Source organism: Brassica napus, chromosome C6 (genome assembly GCF_020379485.1).
Source record: "Brassica napus cultivar Da-Ae chromosome C6, Da-Ae, whole genome shotgun sequence".
In the NCBI taxonomy this organism is placed as follows: Eukaryota; Viridiplantae; Streptophyta; class Magnoliopsida; order Brassicales; family Brassicaceae; genus Brassica; species Brassica napus.
In genome coordinates, this window is record NC_063449.1 from 32,624,941 (window position 1) to 32,645,680 (window position 20,740).

Here is a 20,740-nt window from a genome sequence, read left to right on the forward strand (position 1 = left end):
GGTGATGATTTGATGAGCTGGAAATGAGACCGTTGCGGTCATGCCTTACTAAGTTTTGTCGTATCTTGCTTATGGGCTTCAACCTTAACTTCAGTGGGCTTGTCATGAGTTAAGGTAATAGGCTGAGTATGGCTAATGCACCCCCTCAAACTTGGGGTCGGATGAAAAGAGACACCAAGTTTGGTGCGTAGCTTGAGGAAGGCATCATGACCGAGAGGTTTAGTAAAAACATCAGCCAGTTGCAGAGAAGCTGGGATGTGTTTCACCTCAAGAGCCTTCAGTGCAACCCGCTCCCTGACGTAGTGAAAGTCAACATCAAAGTGTTTGGCGCGTTTGTGAAACATCGGGTTTGCTGCAAGACACACGGCGGAGAGGTTGTCACACAGCAGAAGAGGAGTTCTCTGTTGTTTGAAGACCCATGACACGAAGAAGATTCTGAAGCCAGACAATTTCAGAAGCCGCAGCAGACATCGTACGGTATTCAGCCTCAGTCGAAGACTTGGAGACTGTATCATGCCTTTTGGCAGACCACGAGATGACATTAGAGTCGAGAAGAGTACACAATCCACCAGTAGACCGTCTTGTTTCCTTGCACTCTGCCCAATCACTGTCGCTGTAACAGATGAGAGTGGAGTCAGTGTTTGCTTTTATCCCGATTCCCATTGCAAGAGTGCCTTTGACATAGCGAAGAATGCATTTGAGCAGAGCGAAATCGGATTGACTAGGCATGTGCATCTTCTGACAGTTGAAGTTAACAACAAACTGCAGGTCTGGTCTGGTGAGAGTAAGGTATTGAAGCTTACCAGCTAAGCTCCGGAAGTATGAGGGATCAGAGAATGGTTGATCTTGGCCAGGGACCTTATCAAGCTTGAGAGGCAACAGAGTGATCATAGGGGCACAATCTTGCATTCCAGCGGTGATGAGAAGATCAGTGGCATACTTTCCTTGGTTAAGGCACAAGCCGTCTTCATGATGATGAACTTGAACACCAAGAAAATAATGAACAGATCCCAAATCCTTCATACGAAACACTCTATTCAACTGATCAATGAGCTTGTCAAGAAGAACATCATTGTTTCCGGTAATGATCATGTCATCAACATAGAGCAGCAAGTAGATGACATCAGAATCATGGTGATAAATGAACAGAGAATGATCAAGGAAACTGCATTGAAAACCAAAGTCTAGAAGGAAGGAGCTGAACTTATCAAACCAAGCACGTGGAGCCTGTTTCAGACCGTAGATGGCCTTCTTCAGACGCTAAACATAGTCAGGTTTCTCAAGGTCCTCGAATCCAGGAGGTTGTTTCATAAACACATGTTCCTTCAAGTCACCGTGCAAAAATGCGTTTTGCACATCAAGCTGCTTTAATGACCACTTCTTTGTTACAGCTACATGAAGAACCGTTCGAATAGTTGCTGATCGAACCACTGGACTGAATATCTCTATATAATCAAGCCCCTCTTCCTGTTCATTGCCTCTGACAACAAGTCTCGACTTCAGTTTTAGAACAGAACCATCAGCATTTCTTTTGAATTTATGCACCCAGCCACAACTCAAAGGATTCTGATCATCAGACGGGGGAACAAGCTCAAAGGTTTCTGTTTCTGACATGCTATCCATCTCCACGCCCATTGCTTTGTTCCAACCAGGATGTTGTAATGCAGCTTTGAGTGACTTCGGTTATGTGAACTCATCTTTCATTGTGATTAATGCATAGCGTGGGTTTGGTTTGATGATGCCCGCGCGAGCTCGTGTAGTCATATGATGAAGAGGAGGTCGTTCGGCAATTGGAGCTCCTGGTCGTGGATCCTCATCATCAGAGTGTTGATGATAAAACATAACAGGAGATGCAGGAGGAGAAACCACCTCTGGAGCGGCTGGTGTGGTGACAATCGGCACTGGAGCTAGAGGAAGCTCTTCTTCATTAGGAGAATCCTGATCAGAAGAGACAACTTAAGGAGCAAGATGGGCATCTCTCCAGGCTTTGAGAAGATTGGAGTTTGTATCTGTGTGAAACTTGCTGTATAAGTTTTCAAAAGGGAAGGAGTTTTCATCGAATAAGACATGGCGACTGATGAAAACCCTTCCTGTAGGGGGATAGAAGCAACGATAGCCCTTGTACTTCTCATTGTAACCGAGGAAAATGCATGCCAGAGACTTGGGATCGAGCTTATTCTGCATGTAGGGTCGCAAAGAAGGAAAGCACTTGCAGCCAAAAACTCTTAAAGCTGTATACACTAGAGCAGAGTTATGCAACAACTGAAACGGACTCTCGTTGTCAGTAAGAGCAGTGGATGGCAACATATTGATCAAGAACACTACAGTAAAGAAGGCTTCGACCCAAAGCTGATGTGGAACACGCGCATGAAACATCATAGTAAGGCCTAGCTCAGTCAAGTGTCTATGTTTGCGCTCAGACAAGCCGTTTTGCTGAGGGGTATGAGGACAAGAGATTCTCTGTTGAATCCCGGCTTGAGTCAAAAGTGTGAGAAGCTCCTTACTGATAAACTCCCCTCCACCATCAAACTGAAACTGTTGTATGCGACACTCAAATTGATTCTCCACAAGTTGTTTAAACCGCACAAACACAGAGTAGAAATCAGATTTTGTCCTTAAACGGTAGAACCAAGTGAACCGTGTGTGATGATCAATGAATATAACATAGAACTTGAAACCTTGATTAGAAATCACTGGGCTAGGATCCCACAAGTCACATTGTATGCGTTCCAAAGGACGAGAAGATATAAACTCAAATGTAAGAAAGGGAAGTTTACAACTTTTCTCAAAATGACAAGCATCACAAACAGACTGAACACTTGACTTATTTAAAAGGATAGACTTAGTGCTGGATAAAAGGCGAAGAATATCCGCATGAACATGACCTAACCTCTGGTGCCAAATCTTCTCACAAGCAGCTTGTTGTCTTGATGAATAGAAAGCCTGAAACCGGATATCCTTCAGAACATAGAGATCTTTATGCCGTCGACCTTGGGTTATCACCTGCTTTGTCACCTTGTCCTTAACCAATAAACATTTATCATCAAACATAAATTCACATGGGTAGTCTGATGTGAGTTTAGAAACAGACAGTAAGGACTTGGTAATGGCTGGACAAACTAAGACATCAGCTAAAGGAAGTATACCTTTTGGTGTGCGCAGAGGAATAGAACCAATGTGAGTGATTGGCAGATAGTCACCATTTCCTACTATGACCTGATCATTGCCAAGATATGGTTGAGCAGACTGCAACTGAGAACCGTCATTTGTGATAAAGACGCCCCCGAGTCTGGATACCATTCTTGACCCGTGTACTGAGATTGATCAGACAGTTTCATGGCAGATAACGCATTGTGAAGGTTGTCGGGAGTTTGGAAAGCTTGATCAAAGCGATTGTAGCAGTGAGCAGCAGTGTGACCCACACGATTACAGATCTGACAGGTGGGTCTTGAGCCTGAAGTGGCGCTGGAGAACTGCTGGTGAAAACCACAACCACAGTATGAGCCAGAACCACGACCTCTGTTTCCTCTGTTACTGTAATAACCACTCCTTCTGGTAGTGTAGCCACGACCAGTTTGGAAAGCAAGATGAGGAGTAGGTGCAGCTTCACTTTGAGCTTTAAGCTTGTCATCGAAGTTAACAAGCTTGAAAACTGAATCCTCAAAGCTTGCATCCAACACTTAGTCCATAGAGTGCTCTATGACAGTGTATATTGACTCATACTCACGGCCCAAACCATTCAAAGCAGCATAAATCATTTCTTGAGTAGAGACATGACAACCAATAGAATCAAGCTGGCCGCAAACTCCCTTAACATCATTAAGGTATTCAGTCATAGATTTGTCTTTCTTTGACATACCTTGCAGCTTTCTTTGGAGATCAAGTTTGCGAGTAGCAGAGATGCGGTTGTACGTCTTTCCCAAACAGAACCAGACATCTTGAGCCGAGTTGAGCCCATAAACAGAACGCAGTGCTTCTTCAGACAGAGAACCAAACAACCAAGCCATGACAAGTTGATCTCGACGAACCCATTTGACGAAATCAGGATTTGCTTCTTCAGTCACGACATCACCATCTCGCTTTGCAACAGTCGGAGGAGGACGAGGAGCAGATCCATTAATGAACCCGAGAAGAGACTGACTGGAGAGAAAAGACTCGAACTGTGTTTTCCATAGGAGGTAGTTTGTGGAAAAAAGCTTCAATGTCACGCATTGAGAGATACTTAAAGACGGAGTAGAAAACGGATTTGGTGCTTCGGCCATGGCTCAGGATTTACTTGCTGAGCTCTGATACCATGAGAAACACAAGAACACTGAAGGAGAAAAGCTTTATTGAATACGTTTTATAGCTTTCAACTTAAGACAACGCTACAACATCATCACCTATTTATACAAAGCTTAGTAAGCCCTAATACACGAGTCAAAACAATTGAATCTGTTGGAGGTGATGATTTGATGAGCTGGAAATGAGACCGTTGCGGTCATGCCTTGCTCATGCTGTCGTCTTGTACGTTGAGCGTCTACGGCGTGAGACCAGAAGAAGAAAACAGCCTGAGTTTTGTCGTGTTTTGCTTATGGGCTTCAACCTTAACTTCAGTGGGCTTGTCATGAGTTAAGGTAATGGGCTGAGTATGGCTAATACATATCACATATGATAATCATAATTCATCGAATCAATTGTGACATCTGTTATTAGTTTAGATGATGATATATCTTAAATTAGTAATTAAAAATTAAAACATTTATTTTTATCAAATTGCTATTGATACGTTTGCAATGTGTTACAGTTATTCTGCAAAATAAAATCATTAGTAAATAGTCTTTAAGATCATACTCTTACCCTCGTTCTCTATCGATGATGAAATGATCGAAAATCAACATTATGCATCATTTGGTTTCGTGGGAAATATTCATTTACTTCTTGAGGATTGTTCTCTTTGACATGCTGTGTCAATGATCTACCACCCACCACCATCTCAACTACTTCTCACCCATACTCTTAATAACTATCTCTTTGGTACGAATTGAACATGTTGTGTCGATGATCTACCCCAGGCCATCACCCGTTGTTGTTTTCACCCATTGTTTTAATAATTATCTCTAGTTTCATAGTCAGTCTTATCATTTATTGTCTAAGTTTTTCATAATATCACAGTTTTTTTTTTCCTTACCTATACAAATATAGTAAATCTTTATCCTTTAAGAAACTAGTTAACACTGATTTAAAGACAGTTCAAATTAATTAAACTTATCTTCCAAAAATCTCAACTTATTTTGTTTTACTTAAACTGTAAGAAGCACAAAGACCATACGGCAGTACAAAAGTGATGGGTTCTAGTAACTATTATATCCAATCCCGTTAGCCTATGTATTAGGATTTCTTACAAGAGTGATCTCTTATAAAATTCTATGTAATGTGAATGATGAGACTAAGTTTGGCTGCGTTTTAGCAGTCTCTCCTTCTCATATTTATAATCAATAACTCTTGAATCTCTTGAAGGAAATCTACAGCTTCTTTGCTTTCTTGTATTTTTCATAATAAAGCTCTATCATGAGCTATCTATTTCTAGTTTAATAAACTCATCATACATCTGTCTTGTAATGAAACTCCTTCAGTAACTCCCCATGCATGCGCACTTGTATATAATTGCATCAATACTACTACTGCCTGCTACTGGTGAATCCGGGTATTCCTGCAAATATCTAAAGGGGTTTGAAGGGAAAATCTACCTTCAATACGGCTGCAAAGGGGTATATTCTCCTATATTTTCGTTTGCGACTTTCTTGATCCCGAAAATCTTGTACTCAGAGTCATCATGGGGTTGAAGATGGTCCCAAGGGTCCCGTTTATTTTCCACGATTTTGAATTTTCAATAATAATAAATGAGACTTAATTAGGAGTACTAAGCTAGAATTTGAGATCAAGTTCTATGTCAATTTTAAAAAACCTTAACCTTCTTTTTTAGCAAGACTCCTCTAATTCCTCTATTTTTCTGTTCTTACTAGACATCGATGAGTACAAAAGTGAGTTTTCGTTCTTGTGTGAAGCATAAACCTGTAAGAACGTCATTGGATCTTTCCGGTGCAAGAAAAAGTAACAGAGTGGAAGACAATCATTCTTGGTAAGTTCTTACAGGTTTGGTGCTTCCCACAAGAACGAAAACTCATTTGAAGCTAAAACTCAAGCTCTGGAAACCAGAGAACGGTGGAATATTCTTAGTACAAAGACCTCTAGACTCTGGTGCACAATCATCGAATGCATCTGCCAAGATCTTCAGTGAGAAAGAGATCAAGAATGCGACTAAAGGCTATAACGAGACCAGAGTCCTTGGTGCAGGAGACCAAGGAATCATAGACGAAGAAGAGATACTATCAGACAGTGTTGAAGTTGCCAGTAAAAGCTCTCGAGTTGAGAACTGCAAACAAGTGGTTCAAATCAACCTTCCAAACGTGGTGAGGCTTTGAAGTTGCTTTAAAGAAACACAAGTTCACCTCTTGGTTTATGAGTTTGTGTCTGGTGGGACTCTTTTTAACATCTTGGTCGGAAAGGTTGAAGATTGCTGCAGAGATGCCCAAACTCTTATCATACCTCCCGTGATGTCAAGCTTGACAACACTCTCTTGGATGAAATGTTATCTGATTTTGGAGCGTGGAGTGTCTCTACAGCTTCGGCGTGGTGCATGGAACTGGTGTCAGGAGAAAAGGCGTTGTGCTTTAACTGGCCACATGCACAAAATCATCGCTTAAGCGAAGTTCTTACGGATCCGAGGGTGATGAATGCAAAGAATCACGGAGTGATCTATCTAGTAGCTCTGTTGGCGATGAGGTGCACCGGAGTGAACGGAGATGAGAGACAAGTAGCTGCAGAGCTTCGGGTCAAAACGTGTACGTAGGGTCCTCCATCTGTATCCGCTTTTGAAATCGAAGAAATCAACTAACATATCCTTTTGGCTGAAGAAGTTGAAACAAGCAAACTTCCAATATCTTTTGTTTTTTGTCTTCTTGAATATTGTCAATTATCTAAAACGTGTATAACAAGTAATTGGAGAAATAGACTCTCAAAGATAGATATTAATTCAGGTCAGAGGGAAACACTTTCTAAGTCTTGATCCTTCTCTTCGTGTCTGAAAAACCGTGTTCATATATATATATACGCGTTTAGTTGGACTAATTATCTGGGTTGTCTGAACCCATTGCAAAACAAGTTCATATAACCATATACTAAGGAGATAATCACATATGTATATATATCGTCAATCTGAATGTCTATAGCTTTAATATTCCACTAGATTTTGATCCGCGTTTTTAAATCGCGGGATTATTTGTTCATTTTTAAGTTTTGTATATATATATATTTGATTTATGTGTCTGATCTATTTTAGTTATTTTTAAATGTTTAAAATTTTTAGATTTTGAGAAGAATTTTGACCAATGTTATGTCTAGTTTCATTCAATTATTTAAAGGATTTTTAATAATTAAATCCCTCAACTAAAGATGAATCGTAAAAAAAAATCATCAACTAAGATCATGTGAAATAAATCCTCAACTTTAATTTCGTTAACATATGTTACCCTCTGTCTAAAAAACCGCGACGGATGGTGACATACGTTAACGGTTTATAAATTGATGGTTTATAATGTTGAAAACTTATACTTCAAGAAAATGTTGATATTGCGACCAATTTTTGTGTCAAAATAATTTGTCACAATATTATGACGATTTACTGACAAATTTGTGACAAAACTATTATGTTACAAAATAGTAACTATTTAGTCATAATATTCTGACATAATAAAAAGTAACAAAAGAATGTCACAAATGATGACAAACTAGTGACGAAAAGTTCCGTCTTACATATTGTTAGTAATTATGCGACCATAACTCGTCACTAGTTCGTATATATTTGTTAACGTCATCAAATTTTCTGAGTATTTTTGTTACAATTAGTTTCTTTATAATAAAACATGTAAATTTTATTCGTACGTGAATATAACATAGTGGAGAGTCATCGATTCTTACTCCAAAAAGTTTTTTTTCTCAGTTTCAAAAACTAAACCGTTACTTCTATTTGTAAACATGAGACTAGATTCTCTAAATATGATCAAATTATAAAATTTAATCAAGCCCATATATCTGTGTTTTTTTTTCTTGCTAAGAATCTTAATATCATTGGTGATTGAGATTTGCTACAAAGTATTTTGATCTTTCGGTTACAAAGTAGTTTATCTAAGCATCAAGAAACTCTGGCAAAAAAAAACTAAAAAAACGGAGTGTCAGTCGAATGCAAGAAGACTAGATAGTAGATGATCCTCGAGTGAAAACAGATGCTGAGCGTCACAGTTGAAGGATCAGACTAACCATAGAGACGTGAGGGATTTGATATTCTTCCTGTCCATCATAGCATGAATGGTGTCTACTATTAATTTCTCTGAACACAGCCATTAGCGGGACCAGAGTATGGTTGTGGATCATGTTGTTTGTTGCTGCCATATGTAGTAAGTCACTGTCTGAGAGACCAGAATTAGTGTTATCCAACGTGAAATTCTATTGATCGCCTATGACTTGTCGAACTTCTTTAGTTTGGCATAAAATTTATTTAGTTGGCATAAAATTTATTATATCGTTTGCGCCTTCAAAAGATCAAGCCGACTATCACTTCCCAATGAGGGGTATTTTCCTTGTCAAAATTACTCAATGTAAATAAGTAAATATTTTTTTGTTAAAATTAACACACGGCTTAAAATTAGGCCTGAGACTTATTATCCGAGATCCGGATTCGATCCGAGATCCGCTCCGGATCCGCTCCGAAAATAGGATATCCGGGGTGCCCGGATCCGAATCCGGATAGTAAATCTTGGATCCGTGCAAACCGAATCCGGATCCGGATATCTTAATTTTTAGGTCCGGATATCCGGATCCGGATCCGTATTTTTGAAATACATTAAATTTTTAAATTTTATTAATATTTATATTTGATATATTAATATTTATACATGAATTAATCTTATAATATTATATTTTAGTTTTTACAATATTATAAACATATATAAATATATTTATAAATATTTAATTTATATATTATATTAAAAAATTAGTATTTTTTGTTAAAAAAAATTATTTTTAATTATTTTGACGGATCCGGATCCGGATCCGGATATCCGCGGATAATAGAATATCGAGACGGATATCCGAAACCCGGATATCCGGAAACCACGAATCCGGATCCGGATATTAAGTCAACGGATCTGACGGATCCGGATCCGGATCCGGATACCCTAAATTTTCCGGATATCCGGATCCATCCCAGGGCTACTTAAAATCAGGTAGTGGGTTTCTAATATTTTTTAATAAACCGCGTTAAAAAATTTAAGTGGAGCCATAACTTTTTCCTTCTAGCGCTTTAAGTGTTGCCAAGTATTTCACGAACTCAATTATAACCCCAAAAAAACACAAGTACCTGAGGCATTTGATAACCTCTGCCCCTAACAAATCTAAAAACGAGATTATTTTTGTAGATTTTTCTCTTATTTGTTTCTTTCTCCGTCGCCTTCAGTTAGAAAGGTAATTTCTACATGATGTTGGATTTTGAGAAGTTGGTTTGAAGTTGAATTGCTAAAACTGTATCAAAGTATCGTATCCTTGCTAAAACTGTACCAACGGATCGTATCCTTATAAATTGGTTTACTAGATGGCTCCACCAACAATAGGTGGACGCTCTTATGAGAGATCACCGAAAGCCAAAAAGACGAGTGCTAGTGCACGTGCGTCTCGATTGTCTTATCGCAATGGTTTAGATCTACATCAACATAGAGCTGGTTTATGTTCATATGCCAAAGTTCCAGATGTGCTAATAATGTTTATATTTCCATTCTTAGTTTCTCTAGATAATTTTGTATTATTTATTTTCTATGTATTTTTAATTATTTGTAGGAAGCAAACAACGAAGACTTCTCTTTTATTGCTGTAACGAAGAAAACACATTAAAAACCGGAGGGAACTTACGTTGATGAGCGAGCTCGATTGGTTGCAGAAACTTATGAAAAGCATGTAGAAGAACGCCTGGGACAACTTGAATCTTCTGGTCTACAGAATGTGACACCTGAGAATCAGGGTGAGAAAAACGAAATTTTTATCAAGGTAACATTTTAACCTCTTGCTTCATGCTCTGTTAGTTTCTGTCTTGATTTCCATTGGATTATTAGATTTTTTAGTTGCTTATTTACTTCTAAAATGTATTGTGTTAGTTTTTAACAAAAAAAACATTCTAACCTCTTGTACTACTGTAATGTTTCAATAATTTTTTGTGATATATATTAATGCCAAATATTTACAGTTAGTTATATTATTGATTATTTCTCTTATTTGTCCTTAATGATAAACAATATATAATTGAAGTACGATTATAAAATAGTAGTAGTGATATGTGTTTCTTAAGTGTCAAGTCATTGTGTTTGTGGTTTGTTTGTTACTCACTAACTGCACCTGGATTTTTTGTGATGCACATAGTGGTAAATATAGTACTCATTAATTATTACTACAATTTTGCGTGGCTTTAGTTTTTGTTCACATGTTTGTTATTTTTATTAGGATGCTGGAACATCTAAACAAGGACATGTCTTTGGACTTGGAGCACTACACAGTAAGGTTTTACCATCTATTGAAGCTCCATCCAATGAATCACATGCTTCTGAAGAAGTGGAAATAATAACAAAAAGATTGCAAGAGGTGGAAGCAGAGCTGTAAAGAGAATCTGCAGTTTAAAAAAAGACTTGAAAATATGGAAAAGCTTGTTCAGTCAATCACAAGTTTGAATGTCTAGGTCTGGATCCACCACCAACACTATCCAGTTTCCATGGAGTACGTTCACCCCATGTTCTTAGTACTTTTATTATGTATTTTGTTAAGGCTTTTTTCTTGTAGTTATCTTTGCAAACCTACTTTGTTCTTTGATTTGGATGCTTGTTCTTATTGTATATATTTGGTGGTAATTTAACGTTTTATTATGTGTTTCATTGTATGTATTATAGATATTTGAAAAATAATTACGTAGTCACAATATATGACTAATTTGCAACAATTTTCATATTATTAATAATAATGAACTATAGTAGTATCAACAAAACGTCACAAATTAAAAGTTTGTGACAATATTATTACTATCTTTTGGTCACCATTCGTGAGGGATTTGTGATTTTTTCGGTCGGGGTTTATGACTAATAGGTGACACAAATTTGGTAACAACTTCTAACGAATCTGTCACTATTTTTTTTTGTCACGGCTCGTGACGTATCTGTTACATTTTAATCGTAACAAATTGTGTCATTTTTGTGACTTTTATATTTCGTCACAATTGGTAACAAATCTGCTACCGTAGTAGATCGTCATTAGAAGTGTGGCGATTTTGATACAAAACATGATTTGTGATCATTTTATTGTGACTTTTTTGAATTTGTCACATATTAGTCACAATAAAAAATTTGTGACGAAAAATCTATATATTGTGACAAAAATTAAAGTTGAGGGTTTATTTCACAGGATTTTTAGCTGAAGGTTTTTTTTTATGATTCATCTTTAGTTGATGGATTTAATTACTAAGAATCCTATATAAATTTACTTCTATTTTATTAAGAGTATTTCAAAATTTTGAGAACTCTATCTTAAAGTATTTGATTTGCGATATAATTCTCTTGAAATATTTAAATGAACATTTATTTAAATTCATTATTTAAAACAAATATAAATTTAAGACTTTAAGAGTGTTGTTTGTTTTATAGCCCACACTAGTACCACCACCTTGTATCACCACCACTCTTATATACATCGCTGGCACCATTCTTAAAGCCGCCAGGACCCCGCTCTTGTAGCCGCTGTTTGTTTTGGTATTTGTTGCATAAATGTATGCATCGTAATTCGTTAATTAAGCAGCATGAACGTGATTGACCGGCACTTAGTTAACGCAAGAACCAACTGCGTCAAGGTCTTTCGTGTCTTGTGCCTTTCAAATACGCGGCATTTTCTTACTGGCATTTTCTTACGTGAAGTTATAGCCAAACGAGACGGGACTGAGACGCCAATACGTTTCAGGTTCGATCCACCTGCTGCGCGAAACTAAGTCACAATTATCCTGGTCACCTAACACGGATATGGGCTTATGCTTTAGGGCCCATTTGAATACCCGGAGAGAAGGTCTATCCGTGGGATGCACCTCCCCTTGGAGATTAGTCTGGGTCTCTCCATGGGCCTGGGATACCCACAAAAAAAAAAAAGTTATAGCCAAAGGAAAATCGAATCGATGAAGGTAAGCAAAAAAAATACTATTTTTAGGATTTTTATTAATTAAATCTTTCGGCTAAAGATGAATTGTAAAAAAACCAACTAAAAATCCAGTGAAATAAACCTTCGACTTTAATTTCCTTAACATATGTTATTCTCCGTCTAAAAAACCGTGACGAAGGATAACATACGTTAATGGTTTATAAGTTGAAGGTTTATAATGTTGAAAACTTAATTGAGGTTTTTTTTTAGGATTTTAACGTTAAAACCCCTCAATTAAGTTTGTTTTAGGTAAAAACCCTCAAACTAATATTTAAAGAAAAACCTTTCAAACTAACTTTATTTAATGAATTAAACTCTAGCATGTCATAATTATCATTACTACCGGTAAATCTTTACTTTAGGGGTTTCTACATTGAGTAAACATAATTGAGGGGTTTTACCATTAAAAATAAAAAAAATTCAAAATTTAATAATATTATCTAAAAATTAGTAACTTAAAATTTTAAAATTATCATTTTAATTTTTTTTTGTAAATATATGAAGTTGATGTGTTTTTAACGTCAATATTATATATAATAAATTAAAAATGTAAAAATTCCTCAACTATTTTTGAATTGTAGAAAAAAACTCTCTATTAAGTTTTCAATATTATAAACTCTCAGCTTATAAATGCTAGTTTTCTTTCTTACTTTGCCTATTTATTTTGTTTTTTTTTTAAATTCTTGATCTCTGTGAAATACGAATGCTGCGGATGTTGTGCGAGCCGAGTTCCTGTTGTGTTATCATTATTAGTATCTTAACTTAGATTTCTAAGTATATTATTATATTAAAACTTAAAGTAATTTAATTTTGTAATTACATTAAAAAAAATAGGTGTATCAATAAAGATAAACACGTGTACAGTTGGTCTCTCAAATCTTGTTAAGAATATACTTCAAAAAATGATCAATTCTCTCTCTTTCTACGACCTCCTTCCATATTTTAGTTTTTTTTTTTTACTAGGTACTCTGCTAAAAACTCTCACTGTTGGTGGCCTAAAAACATCTCTATAGTGATGTAGATATCCACTTAAATATTTTCACCATAAAATATTTATACTTTTGTTATTATTTAATTACATACTTATTTTCTTATAAAAATTAACCATTCAAAAGTTTACATGTGTCAATTTTACTTTTTAAAAACAAAATTAAATTCGAAGCTTATATGTGTTTCCATGGGGTTTGAGAGGGTTCTTGTAGTCTCACATATCGCAAAAAAAGTTTTCTTCTCTTATACAATTTGTTTTTTTTTTTTTCTTTCAAAATTAAGTTAGTAGGTTAGATACCCTTTATTTAGAAACTGGACGATAGACATGCATGGCCTAAGCTAAGCGAATAAAATTCTCTTACGGTACACTTTGAATTTAGGATTCACCAAAAGCATTTGTAAATAATACTGTTAACAGTTACTAACTTACTGTAGCTGAAAAGGTAGTTTACAAATACAAGCTTTAGGAAACACATTACTCATCTAAATTAAATAGAGTAATTGCACTCTACACCCAAGCAACATTATATGATAATTAGGTGTATACCCTATTTACGTTTTCAAATGCCTAATGCCGAGAATTCCATGACTTTTTTACCCTTTTTCACCTCTAATCATGAGCAACCGGTTACCTTTTGTAACCCAAATATTCTTTTTTTTTTTAATATATATTTTCTCTCTGATAGCCCCAAGACAAGATGCAAGTAGATATTTTACCGTTTTCGAAACTTTCCCATTAGCTCGTAAATCACGGATCTCAAAATTCTCTCAAATCCTCAATCTTATATTTCAGTTATGTCTCATTGCTTTCATTCATATTAAAGAGATTCAATTTCGTTCTTAATTCCTTTCATTCCATCAGATTCTGTTAAGTTAAACCAGGATCAAACCGGACTAAACCGGAATTAATTAAAATCAAGTATCTAGCGCCTTTGTAGTTTGTACCACCCAGTGGCTCCAACCGCTGGCGAGTTCGCGTCTTTCCGAGCGACGTCCAGTGACCACTGTCATTGATCGCTGCAGACCCGCGAAGAGGTGAGCTCTGACGTCCAGTGTCCACGCTCGATCTGCGACCTTTCCACCATTAGAGCACCGGTCCAAGCTCTTCGATCAACAGAAACCTCTGTCATTACCTCAATCTCGCCGTCGTAGCTTCCAATCCGATCATGGCCTCCTTCCCCGAAACCTCCATAGGCGTGAGTCTACAATCCGCCAGCTTCTCCTCGTGTCGCTCTCAGCTTCAAGTCATCCTCGTGGCTGAGCTCGAGTCGTGGTAGCCTGTCCCGAATCTCCAGAGTCTTTCCGAGCGACGTCGCGGCCATCTTCAGATTGAAAAGCTCGGGAGTTCCACAATGGTTCTTCTCAAATGGATCCCAAAACTCTCGACATTACATATGTGTCCTCACAAATCAACCTCAGACTTTCGATTGCGCAACCCAGACCTCTTCGTAATTGCACAAAGTTCCCTCGGATAGAGTGCGTATGCTCAACCGCTAACTGCCTAAACTCCTTTCTATCCATACCGGCACAAATAAATTGTTACTGATAGGCTATATTATATCAACAAGCAAACAAACGATTAATGTAGCTTTGTAAGAAATCGTCATGATTTAAACGGGGCATCCACAACATCTTACAAGCTACGACCTGTGCCCACCACATTCCCACTAATGTGTATAGCATTATACTTTTTTGTTTAAACTCTATTGCTATAACGACGTCGTACAACATTCATGTAGTTTTGCTTCCTCTATACGAGCTCTTTGATTATCTAGCTGAGACTTATTCTTGAGTTCACCCCCTATGGTGAATTTATAGGTTCACTAACCAATATGATTATGTTATTTTATATTCGATATTTTTTATAAAAGGAAATAAAATATTGTCAAGTTATTTTATGTTTTTAAAATAAAAAGATAAAAAGAAATAAATAAAACAATGGTAGTAATTACAAAAAAAATATTTTTAACGTCGTCAAGAAAAAACTAAACCTAAATCCTAATCCCTAAACACTAAATTTTAAAACCAAAACTCTTGGGTAAACCCTAAACCTTTGGATAAACCTAAACCCCTGGATAAATCCTAAACTCTAAATCAAAAACACTAAACACTAAAACACTCAAGGGTTTAGGATTTAGGGTTTTAGTGTTTAATGTTTCTGATTTAGAGTTTATGATTTATCCAAGGGTTTAGGGTTTACCCAAGGGTTTAGGGTTTAGGGATTAGGATTTAGGGTTTAGTGTTTTGCTGACGACTCTAAAAAAAAAAAAAATTTATGTAACTACTATTTTTTTATATATATTTTTTTAAGACATAATATAACAATATTTTGTTTCTTTTTCTAAAAGATACCAAATTTAAAATAATGAAATCTTATTGCTTGGTTAACCTAGAGGTTCACCCTAAAAGGTGAATCCAAAAATAACTCTTTAGCTAATATAAGTAGTAGCAGTCTAATATTATTTCTTAAACGAAATTTCTATCTTTTGAACTCTTAACTTGTTGTTTGCATCAAAATAAAATTTTACGCGTTCTTTATCTATTTCTTCATCTTTGTAAATGGATCGCAATCACCCCATTGTTTAGACTGTTTACCTGTCTTTCCTTTTATATTTTTTTCTTATATGATATGCGCAAAGTTTATAACCTAAAAAACTGTAGACACAAGTAAAGTTTAGATATGATCGGATACTTATAACTCTGGTGGCTACTTTGTCACTAAATATGTTAACTATATATGTCAGACTAGCATTTAAACATAATAGTTAGTTTTATTATGTTGCTAATATAAGTACTCGTTGTCCAATGTTGAATCTCAGACGAATTTTTTTTTTTTTTAACGCTTAACCTATTGGTCGCATAAAAACAAATTTGTACGTTTTCTTTATCGACTTCTGCATCAATGTAAATGGATCACAATTGCCACAGTGTTTATATTTTCTTCCCTTTTATAATCTTTTCTTATACGGTCACAGCATTGTTTATAACCGGCTACTTATAATTATAAAAGCAACTTTGTCAACATACATGCTAACTTTATTTTTAGCACGTCCAGTTCCACCTTAATTCGTTCTTAATATGTTAGATTAGCATAAATTCGTCTTTATTATGTCAGTCTAGCATTTAAACAGAATTTGTATCTATGCTCTCATTACTTTCGTCTCTACTTTATATTGCTACAACTATGTTTAGCAGTCTAGTAAATAATTCAGCACGGTAGAAAAGTTTACGATTTTTTTTCTATTTATTATAAAATGGCCATACATCTTTAATACCTACACATATTCATGGATGTGAATAATTCAGCACACTAAAGTTTATAAACTAAATCATTTCAGATGCCCAGCTAAATATTTCATATAATCGGTTACTTATAATTCTGGTTGCTATGTTGTCATCAATCATGTTAACTATATATTTGACACGAAATATTTATTCAACCAAACATTTAGAGTGCTGTTCTCGTTATAAGTATTCAAGTAACACCTTAACTCCTTCTTAATATGTAAGATTTGCCTAAATTCGTCTTTAATATGTCAGACTAGCATTGAAACATAATTGTGAGTTTTATTATGTTGTTAATATAAGTATTTGGTGTCCAATATTAAATCTCATACCAAAAATATATTTTTAGAACTTTTAACCTGTTTTACGTATTAAAACAAATTTTCTACGTTCTATATTGGCGTTCTCTGCATCTACGTAAATGGATCACAATCGCCACAATGTTTATACTGTCTACGGTCTACTTGTCTTCTTTTTATAATTTTTTTTATTTGGTGTCAATAGTATTTATAACCGGCTACTTATAACTTTAAAAGTTATTTTATCAACAAACATGCTAACTTTGTTTTTTACACGTAAAAGAAGCGTTAACCAACCAATTAACGTGCAGTTTCACTTCAATTTGTTCTTAATATGTTAGATTAGCATAAATTCATCTTTAGTATGTGAGACTATCATATAAACAGAATTTGTATCTCTGCTTTCATTATTGTCGTCCGTACGTTATAACAGTCCGACAAATAATTCAGCATGACAAGAAGTTTGGTCTTCTCTTTCCCGTATGAAAAGCTTCTCATTAGTCAAATTCATTTTAGCCATCACTGACGTATCTGATGGGGGGAATAAATCTTAGGTTAATTATTATTTATTTTTTTTTTTTGAATAATATGTAAAATTTATTCAGAAAAAGTTATGTTTTACAGACTAAGCTACTTGAAATTTGAGATTTTGAGGTTTTTGAAAAGAAACAGAGCATAATGTTTTCCAAAGCTTCTATCGTGTGGCAAACCAAGCCTGAAGAATAGTTCCGTAACGTCGAGCCCTCCTTGAACCCAACAAGAGACACTGGTTTCGAATCTGTCTATCAATAGTCTTGATCATTACGGAGGCCGGTGTTGGGAAATCTCCATGCCTACGATTGTTCCGTTCTCTCCAAACTGTGTAGAGGATCACTTGAAAGCTATATCTCAGGAGATAGATCTGTAGCATCGGCTGGGTATTATCTGACAGTAACTCACTGATATCTTGCCACCGAGAAGAAAATCTGGAAGGCAGGATGTTGCGAGTCAGGTTCTGCCATATCTCTAGGGTGTAGCTACATTCAAAGAACAAGTGTTCCCTGGTTTCCAGTTGATGTTGACATAAAACACAGCCAGGGTTTAGTCCAGAGTTCCAGAGGAGCATTTTGTCTCCAGTGGATAACCGATTATGCATCGCAATCCAGACCATGAAACTGTATTTCGGAGTGGAGGAAGGGAACCAGACAGTAGAGTACCAGCTAACTTCCGGTTTTGAGTCACGAATCAACAGCCAAGTGCTTTTTGTGTCAAACTTTGGTTTGAAAGTGTTCAGATTGTGTTTCCATAACACAACATCTTTCCCATGATTCATTTTGCTCCTCTGTTTATTCAATGCTTCCTCAATCATAACATAAAGATCATATCTATGTCGCCGTGGGCGACGAGTCATAGCAGATTCCACCGTTGCGGTAAAAGAGATTCCCATATCAATACAACCCCTTGCTCCCACAATGTCAAATAAGCGACCCATATCTGACCATTCATCGAACCAGAATGAGGTACCACGTCCATTGTTAACTTCAATGTGATGAAACTCTTTCGCTTTATCGCGATACTTCAACAGTTTACGCCATACCCATGATCCTAGCGTTGAGTTTGAATGAACTGCCCAGAACGTCTTTCCCTTGAATAGATATTCTTTAACCCACCTAGCCCATAGAGAGTGAGAAGATGTGACCCTCCATATTAGCTTCAGACAACAAACTGCATTAACTTCTTTCAGTGGCCGTAGACCCAGACCCCCTTCATCTATCTTTGTCGTGACCACCTCCCAAGCAATCTTTGCTTTTCTAGCGTTCAACTCCGGACCTGTCCAGAGAAAAGCTGAGCACAAACTATTAATCTCCTTCAGACATTCTCCTGGAAGGCAAAAAGATGACATCCAGAAGTTTATAATGCTCATGAGCACGGATTTTATTATTTATTTCCCCAATAACATTTAAACACTTTTAGTTTCTGACCTATTATCACCGGTCATTATATAAATCTCTCTTTTATCTCCAAAAAGACAATTTTGTTATTTTGGCTATACTGTATCATTTTGAAGGTCCACAGATTTTGTGTCATAGGTATTTTCTTAATTAGTTACTTCTTCTAGAATTTTGACCCAATTCACTCTTAAATAGAAGTAAGAGTTTTCCCCAATTTAAAAAAGAAAACTCATAATCTTTTTTTCCACGTAAAGTAAGAAGTTTTTACAATTGATACAGCCACCAAAGTTTTACTCAATTTCAATAGAGATATTAGCTAGGCAGTTTCATTTTTGTTTGTATTAGGAAACATTTCACCTCAGTTCCAACAGATTCTGAAATTATAAATGATGAGAAATTGATGTTTCCTTGATAAAATAGAAACTAAAAAATTTGCTTCAATTAATAATATTATATGACAAATAAATAAAATTAAAATTAAATTGGAAAGAAGGTCTTTTCAAAGCCTTCTTGGCACCACAAGACGAGCCAAAAGTAAATCATTCCAGAGAAGAAAAAAAAAATCTAATGAAGTTTAAGATGTAATTTCGGGTTCGATATTCCATAAACGTCACCTTCTTGGCCAGGGAAGTTCAGTGAAAATTTTGGTATGTGGCACAAATAATATTTCTAACATAACAAAATATTTAAACTAATAGACGTAATATGTTTTAGAACTTGATTATGAAACAATGTCCGTTTTGAGCTCAAGCACAAAAGTATGGATTTAGGAACCATAACTATTAGATATTATTTGATTTTTATTTTGAAAAAATATTTGTTAGTCTACTGATAATATTGTTCAAATATGCTTGTCATTCAAGAATTGGAATATCTTTTAATTATTATTTTGTTTTTTAGTTCATTATTGGTTAACTCTAATTTCAAAATTGTTTGTGGTCTTCTGTTCTACAAGAAAAGAGTAAAACGTAATTGAATAAAATTATTTTTAATAAAATTACATACGTGTAACATACAAATTATAATCGATTGTAAAGAAAAACTAAACACACAATAACTAAGTTACAAAGAAAAGTAAAAAGGGAAATTATATATTTTTAAAAAAAATTACGTTATACAAACACATTACCCCCCCCCCCCCCCCCCTCCTTCATTTTAAGTGGTGTTTTAGAAAAAAAAAACATATTATTTCATTTTAAATGATGTTTTCAATAAAATGTAAATATAATTTGATGTTTAAGAATATTAGTATTTTATAGTATGGTTTTTTTATTGGTTAAATCACCCGTAGTTATCATTATTGTTAGGCAAACGAGATAAACTGAATAAAAGTTTGTAATTCTTTTAATTAGTATGCAAAAATCTTAAAAATCAATTATTCTGAAACATAGAAAGTACTTTTGTAAAATAAAAGAGAAGGTAGAATGTATTTCTCAATTAAAAAAAACTCAAAATCTTTTGTTCCACTTAAAGAAAGCCCTTACAAATGATACAGCTACCAAAGTTTCAAATCAATTTCGATAGAGATATTAGTTAGGCCGTTTTATGTTTGTGTTAGGAAACATTTCACCTCAGTTCCAACAGATTCTGAGATTATAAATTATGAGAAATTGATAATTGACAACGTCAACGAAAACAGTCCTTGATAAAATAGAAACTAACAAATTGCTTCAACTAAAAATATTATATGATAAATAAATAAAATTAAAAATAATTGGAAAGACTGTCTTTTCAAAGCCTTCGTGGCATCCCAAGACGGGCCAAAAGTAAATCATTCGAGAGAAAACAAAACACAAAGAAAAATCTAATGAAGTTTAACATGTAGTTTCTGCTACTACTATTCCAGTAACATCTACTTGCGTTTAAGATGTAGCAACCGCTATTTCCAAGAACTTAAGCAGGTAACTGATTCGGATTAAT

The 20,740-nt window shown here is 35.4% G+C and overlaps 1 long non-coding RNA gene and 1 pseudogene across 1 annotated transcript; one reads left to right on the forward strand and one right to left on the reverse strand.

Annotated features, from left to right (window-relative positions):
• Nucleotides 1–378: 378 nt before the first annotated feature.
• LOC125588930 lies at nt 379–1,635 on the reverse strand (annotated as a pseudogene).
• Nucleotides 1,636–4,978: 3,343 nt separating this feature from the next.
• On the forward strand, nt 4,979–7,108 carry LOC106386125. Its single transcript, XR_001277401.3, has 2 exons — nt 4,979–5,750; nt 6,006–7,108. It is a non-coding gene; the product is annotated as an uncharacterized LOC106386125 (long non-coding RNA).
• Nucleotides 7,109–20,740: the final 13,632 nt, after the last annotated feature.